The sequence below is a fragment of the Pteropus vampyrus genome, unplaced genomic scaffold (genome assembly GCF_000151845.1).
Source record: "Pteropus vampyrus isolate Shadow unplaced genomic scaffold, Pvam_2.0 Scaffold56, whole genome shotgun sequence".
NCBI classification, from domain to species: Eukaryota; Metazoa; Chordata; class Mammalia; order Chiroptera; family Pteropodidae; genus Pteropus; species Pteropus vampyrus.
In genome coordinates, this window is record NW_011888837.1 from 5,350,810 (window position 1) to 5,358,798 (window position 7,989).

At 37.7% G+C, this 7,989-nt stretch overlaps 1 pseudogene; it reads right to left on the reverse strand.

Annotated features, from left to right (window-relative positions):
* Nucleotides 1-6,417: 6,417 nt before the first annotated feature.
* LOC105292426 overlaps nucleotides 6,418-7,989 on the reverse strand; it is a 7,886-nt pseudogene continuing 6,314 nt past the window's right edge.

Sequence of the window (7,989 nt, forward strand, 5' to 3'; positions counted from 1 at the left end):
TTCTTAGCGATGACATTCCCACCGGCCACCTGCTTCTCGGCCTCCACCTCCCCTAGCCAAGGTGCATTGTGGGCCACTGTTCATAACCAAGACCTGTTACTGACAGGACATACTCTTAAACAATGTCCTTTTTGAAGCACATCCTATAGAATAATTTTATTCAATGTATGGCTATTTCCTGATACAGTCCTACTACTGTATTCAAATCCAAGGCTCACCTGTCCTCCAAAGGCTCAGCTGAAATCTCCCTTCTAACTGTACTTTTCCCAGGTATTCCAGACCAAAACAACCGGTGCCTACCAAAGCTCTCCCACTAAGGAAAACTACTTATTCATATTTTTACTGCTTCGTATCTTCATGTACATGTCTGCTCCCCTCAACGGATTGTAAACATCACATACGTTCTTTTACATCACTATCCCACATGACGAATTGTACATAGGAGACATCTCAAAGCACATTGCATTAATTTTGTGTTAATGTCATGAATTGCTTAGAAATATGCCTTTGGGCTCTTTCTCCTCATTCTTTAATAATGATGCAAATTTTATCTTTCTTTGGTTTCCCATGATGCTGAAGTCCTTATCTACCCTATATATTTTTCATTCTGAACTTCCTCTCTTGTGTAACTCTGCTCTGGGAACCCCAGACAGTTAAGCTTATTAGTGGTGATTAACACAGCTGGTTGTTATATCTCATATAACAGCTCTCACAGATATCAACTTTTTTTCACTATGATTAAACTCAACAGATCCAGGGAAAATATTTTATGATTTATGGTATATAGTGGTTAAAGAGAAATTTTAGAATGGTTTAAAATCTTGCTGCATAAAATATGGCCCATGGACTAGCAGCATCACCCGGGAGCTTGTAAGAAATGTAGGACTTCATGTCCCACCCAGGTATGCTGAATCAGAATCTGCATTCTAATAAGATATTCAAGTGATTGCTATGAATATTTAGGTTCGAAAAATACTGTTTTAAAAAAACAATTTAATGACAGCTCTACATACAAATGGCTATGTCCGATGCTTTAAACAGTTCTCATCATCCCAACAACCCTGAAGGTAAGTAAGTGGTTGTATTTCTATTTTATACATGAGAAACTGAGGCTCCGATGTCAACTTACCCCAAATCGTTCTGCTTCAAATCAGTAGCACTGATCTTGAAACCCAGCATTGTTTGCTTTGAAAACTTTCCAATTTTCTATTACCGATGTAGCGGATGCTGTCGGCTTCTGCCTTCCCAAAGACGTTACCATCCAGAGTGCACTGGCTGGAGTTAGCCCTGCCCCAACACAGCAGTTCTCAATCAGTGACTGATGGGAGTTGGTGTCTAAAGATATCAGCCCCGTAAGCTCTCAGGTGAAATAATTCTGTGGTGTGTGTTTTACACTGAGTCTCAGGGTTTCTCTGCAGGATTAATTTCCAATTAACCAGTGGTAGCTGGCTTAATAATTCACCTTTCTTTGGCTGCCTTCCCTTCCCTGCTTTCCTACATCTCCCAATAAACTATTGATAATTAAATCCTTATCTCAGTCTCTGCTTCTGGGAGTAGGGTGGGGGGGCGGGGAGCGGGAATCAACATTAAAACACAAGAAGAGTAAGCTCAGTTCTTATGAGAGATTCCTCACACCACAACAAAAGAAGCACTGAGAAGTAAACAGTTATGCAAACAAAAGTTTATAGTTAGTGAGTATAATACCTTGAAGAATAGTGAGATCTTTTTTAAAAACTGGTAACAACTGAGATAAGTTTCTGTGATGTTTATTAAAAAGAAGTGTCATAGAGGAATTCAAGAAAAATAAAAATTGAGTTAACTCCTTCCCCAGCAGGGAGAAAAAGTGTGATTTTCTTCTACAGAAATCTGTCATGTGGGTCTTTAAAGTCTCTTGTCTTTTGTTTACAACTATTTTCTGCAGGGGGAATAAACAAGTGTCTTTGGGGCATACATACTTTCTGTTCCTCAAACCTTAATGCATAAAAAGAGAATCTCATGTGTAAACTGAACATCTCATCTGGACTACGGCAGAAATAAACAAAGTAAAGGTTTATAGACACTGATGTTTGTACTCAGGACGAGTTTCATGAACATGCGACAGAAGGGCCTTGCACTTGGTTTAATGCTCTCCTGTCATTGCCTTGAAAGTGTAATAATTGTGAACAAGGCACCCCATGCATTCATTTTGCATTGAGTCCTGAAAATTATGTAGCCAGTCCTATTTGTACCAATTACAAATTGTTTAAAATATGGATTTTCATGATATAGGAAGAAGTCAAGTTAAAAGGACTATAAGGGTTGAAAAACAAAGCTTTATTTGGAGAAAACCAGAAGCAACAAATGCTAGAATTTCTAGAAGTTTATGGGAATTGTCATCAAAGGTTCGCTGCATAAAGAGCATGAGGAAATTCATGGCACTTGGATGCCTGAGGTATTTCTTGAACTTATATATTCATAGGAACACACATAGGACACACATGAGACCACATATTTGACTTGGAGCCAGCAAGGAAAGTTCAGGTGACCCAGAAAATTGAAGCAAAAGGGGTAAGCCATTTGAGCTAGATGGTCTTCCTCAGGCAAGCAAGCAGACTATTCCTAATGATACCTAGTATTTACCAAATATTTACTCTGTGCCTGACACTGTTCTAAGGGACTCACTGTCATTATTTCATTTAATCCTTACGACAACCCTATGAGGCAGGAGCTATTACTGTCCCTATACCACCAGTGAGGACATCTGGGTCAAAATGAGAGTAAGTGATTGCATTAAGATCCTATACCTGGCAAGTCCTAGAGCCTGGACTTGAACTCTGGCAGTTGGATTCTAGAGCCCAAATTCTTAATTACAACATATAGCTCCCCTCCCCGGTGAAACAGCTTTGTACTCCAAAAGGAGTAATGAAGCAAATTCTGTGCTGAAAGGACCCAGAGAGAAGTGAAAGGGGAAAGGCTGTGTCCCCAATGGTGCAATCCTTAGTGCAGTAAAGTTCCCCATTCCCCAAGGGGTGGGGGCAGCAGAAAATAGTTGCAGACCTTGGGGAGCCTGTGTGGGGTTTTCCTGGGCCCATTTTGCTTCACAAGCACATTTTCCATTGATTTTCACCAGGTTGCCTCAGACTGCCAGTGGTCTTCAACTGTTCCACTGAGTGCGGTTCAGCTAAGGAGGCTCAAAGGTCTTCTGGGGGAGAGAGGGGATCAATGAAGGGGCTTTAGCTCCTGCTTCTTCCACCTGAGCAGCTCCACTTTCAACTGTTTTAATGTAAATATAGAGATTTGGAGTAAGAATTTGCAAAAAGAAGACACAGTTCTGTAGGTAGAAATAAAAGTTTAAAATCATTGCTCTGGTTGTTACTTCAAAACAACAGGGAGAAAATGAATTAGCTGTAGGTGGATCCCATGTCCCTCTCTCCACTCCCCCAAACGTAACTCATGTTCAACGTGGGTTAGTAGAGAAAAGATGATATTGATATTTGGTGTTTATGGAACCTGGATAGAATATATTTGAATATTCTCTATGCCAAAGGCTTGCTAACTAACTGTGAGTTTGTGCCTAGCTTTAAAGTTTCTTTTAATGACGTGTTTGCACCAGGTCCTTCCAGAAGAAAAGAAAATTCTTACAAGGCCATTTCAGAAGCCTTTACAATAGAAGTGGCTCTGACCTTCCTTCCATTCAAGAGCTGAAATTAATTGCTCTTTTCTCTGTTTTCCTACAGCATCCAACAATTATTAGACTTTCTACTAAGTGTTAACTACAATAGAGCCTGCCTTGAAAGGACTCACAGTCTAGTATGTAAGAGGACCTAACAAGGTATCTGTACCTGTTATGGAAATTGTCACTTTCTACCTCATGCCACAGAGACAGGAGAGAGTGCTAATGCCCATTTGAGATGACATGAGAGAATTGAAGAAAAAATGACAGCCAGGTTTGGTCTTTAAGGAATTTCAGTCCACTAGGTAGACGTGTAATCAATTTCCCAAGAGAAGATGAAATAATTGCTACATAGAGGTTCAAGTAACATAAGAAAAACACAAATCTTAAAAAGTCTTCTTTGAGGGAACTTGGCTTTTCAGTATTTTCCGGGAGGACCCACTTTTCTTACAAACTCTTCAACATCCGGGCCAATGCGTCAAATTTTGCCGACCTTTGTTTATGGTTCGGATGAGCTTCTGTGTAGTTCAGCTCAAGTTTGATGATGAAAGCGCACTTCCCTTATTGATGTAATTCTAAAAAAAATATATGGGTCGGCAAGCAGTGTTTGTGAACAGTCAAATATGTATGGCCATCTGGAATAATCTAATTATTTACTAGACAATGTATGTTTTAAGATTTTCTAAAACATTCAGGGTTAGAAATGTGCATCCCTACTTTTTGTTTATCAGTCCATTTAGGGGTTTACAAAAGTACACCTGTTACAAAAGCAAAGCATTGCCTAAAACTTTGAATCACTGCCCGGCAATGCTCTTTCAGATAATACGGACTAGAGAAGAGACCAAGTATAACTTACGACATGTCAGCTCTAAAATAACTGTTATGTTTTTGTTTCCTGTACCATACCTCCCCTTACTTTAAAAATTATTGTCAATAAAATATAAATAACAAAATTTATCATCATACCTTCTTTAAAATTATAAAAATAAGTACATGGAATGTGAAATATAAAAATCAAGATCTTTAAAAATCCCTTTTCAATCTGTAGCTTTTGTTTTTCCCACTGGCACAAAAAATGTGAAAATGAGCCTTTTCACAATATACTTCAGAGCCTCTTGCATCTCCCAATTTTAATGTTTCCTTGTCTCCTTTTATCCTCATTTAGCCTCTTAAATAGAAATGAGTAAAACTTATCAACCATAATAGTTTTAGATATTCAACTAGCTGTACTTCTTAAGTTTATAAATTATGCTATTAAAGAAAATTTATTTTCTTTTTTCCCTATAACAAATGAGAATTGTTTTTAATTAATTTCTTTTTTAAAGTAATTTTTATTTTTTAATTACTGTTGACATACAGTATTATATTAGTTTCAGGTATACAGCATGGTGATTAGACATTTATACAATTTATGAAGTGATCACCCAGATAAATCTAGTATCCATCTGACACTGTATGTAGTTATTACAATATTATTCACTATATTCTTTATGCTATACTTTACATCCCCATAACTATTTTGTAACTACCGGTTTGTACTTCTTAATCTCTTCCCCTTTTCCACTCACCTCCCAACCACCTTCCCATCTGACAGCCATCAAAATGTTCTTTGTATTTGAGTTTGTTTTATTTTGTTCTTTAGATGGCATTTGTCTTTCTCTGACTTACTCAGCTCAGCACAATACTCTCTAGGTTCACCTATATTGTTGCAGATGGCAAGGTTTCATTCTTTTTTATAGCTGAATAATATTCCATTGTGTATATATGTACCATCTCTTCTTTATCCATTCATTCACTGATGGATGCTCAGGTTGCCTCCATATCTTGGCTATTATAAATACGCTGTAATGAACATATGGATGCTCCATACTCTCTTTGAAGTAGTGTTTTGGGTTTCTTTGGATAAATACACAGAAGTGAGATTACTAGATCCTTCTCTGTCTCTTGCCTTTGCTTTAAAGTCTATTTTGTCTAGTATAAGTGTTGTTACCCCACCTTTTTGTTTTGTTTTGTTTCCATTTTTATAAAGTATCTTTTTCCATCCCTTCACTTTCAGTCTGTGTGCCTTTCAATCTGAAGCGAGTCTCTTGTAAGCAACATATGTGTTTTATTTTTCTTATCCATTCAGCCACACCATGTCTTTCACACCCCATATTTTAAAGATGCTCCTTTGCTCTTGTGGTTTTACTGAAAATTCCAGAGTTATGTCCCCTGGTATGCTGTTATAGAAGATTTTTTTTTTTTTTTAATTCTGATGCATGCCAAGGCCTTGAAATTAGACCTCTAGCCCCTTAAAGAATGATGTGTTGCTTGAAAATACTGTGCTTCTTTGCAGATGATGTTTTTGGATGATTGTCTTTGGAAAATACACCTGAACTGTTGTGGCTAGGGACCCAGGATCCTTAGATTATTCTCCTTTTTGGCCTGTTCTGAGCAATGCTGGTAACTAGAACCAAGGACATAGGGATAATATCCTGAAAAACAATTATACCAACCTGGTGTTATTTTTAATTTTCAGCAACAGACAGGGCACAGGCACAGATAATCATAAGAGACCTCGGCTGCGTGAACTATTGATACAGCCAAACTTGTTTACACCAGTGGCGTCTCAGCACTGGCACAGAATGATGATCCAAATGCAAGTTTTCATACAGATGGGTCCTTGAGGTATCCTATACACATGTTTGCAGAAGGCTTCCAGAACTTATTTCTGGCTTTGTCTTTCTGTCTTTTCTTTTTAAACAAGCTCTGGCCAGTTTTTTTATTAAAGAAAAATTTTGCATGATTTACATTTCACCAGTCTGTTCTGGCATGCTTCTAATGATATCAGAATCACCTGGATCAATGCTCAAAAAGCCATTGTGCATACTCTGTAGTATTTTCACACGTGGTGCCCAATTCAATATTATTGCCACTGTAGTAATAAATACTAGTCTTGGCCAGCATGTCTAGTACTTAATTTTGAATTTCCTCAAAGCCGGGCAGTTGTTGGCAAGGATAACCAGTTTTACTGTGCCTTGTCTAATCGTTTTCAGTCTGCTTGTACCTCAGCATGTACTTTCTACATTTTATAACAGGTTGGAACTTAGAGTTGATGGACTCCAGCAACTTCTTCTTCTTCTTTACAGCCACTCTCTTAAGTGTGGGATAGCCCCCAACCAAAAGCAGCTTCCAAGATGGCTGGGGAGTGAGAAAGTCTCCTTTCCCTCATTTCTGAAGGATGGTTTTAAATCTTGACATGCTCTTCTCTCCTCTACTTGTCTCAGTGTTGGGACCACAGGCTTTTCTTTTTACTGAGATTAAAGGCCTTTGAATTCTTCATATTTCTACTTTTTCATTTAAAAAAATACTATCGACTAAGTGAAAGAAGCTAGTCACAAAAGACCACATAATATATGATCCACTTAAATGAATGTACAGACTAGGAAAATCTGTAAGACAGAAAAGAGATGAGTGTTTGCTGGGGTTTGGATGTGGGGAGTGAATAGAGGAGTGATAGCTAAAGGATCCAGTAGTATTTGTGAGATGATGAAAATGTTTTAGAATCGTCTGTGGTAATGATTGCACATATCTGTGAATTTACTAAAAACAATGGAATTAAATTAAAATTACTTGAAATGGGTAAATTGCATTTGTGAATTGTATCTCAATAAAACTGTTAACTATCATACCAGTAACTCTGGTCTAGAGAAACAGATGCTAAAATAAAGGTTCCCAAGTGGTTTGCAATTGACTGACTATTGGCAATTTCTGTTTGACTTTTGTTTAAATTGGTTGTCAAATTTTAAAAATAAAGAAATCTTGTAAAATCATTTCTTGACATTGGAATCTTTGGTATCAAGAGCCCCATATTCTTGCATGGGGGCAAGTGCCTGGCTTTTAATAGCTTGGGATCCTTTGAGATGAGATCTGACTTCTTCTGGGCACCTCATCATGCTAACTTGACTTGTTTAATGCATTATTATTTATCGAGCGCATATTAGGTTCCACATACCTTCTCTCTTTCCTTCTGTCTCAGGACAAAACCTCCACACACTTCTATAATCTTTTTCCACTGCTTTCTTCTCCTTAAGCCTCTGGTCTCTATTATAAAACATTTCATGCAACTAAACAATCTTCTGTTGATTCGGCTACTTTCTCAAGTCAGCTGCTTTATCTTTCCTCAACTTTTACCTACAAACTTGCCAGGAATAATACATATTCACTGACATTTACCACCTACTCCTTTACCCACTCACAGCTTTGGCTTTTAATACTCTACTGAAATTCTCCTGTTAAAGGTCACTAGAAAATAATAGTAAGTCATCAGATCTAATGCCCTCTTTTTGATTCTCACT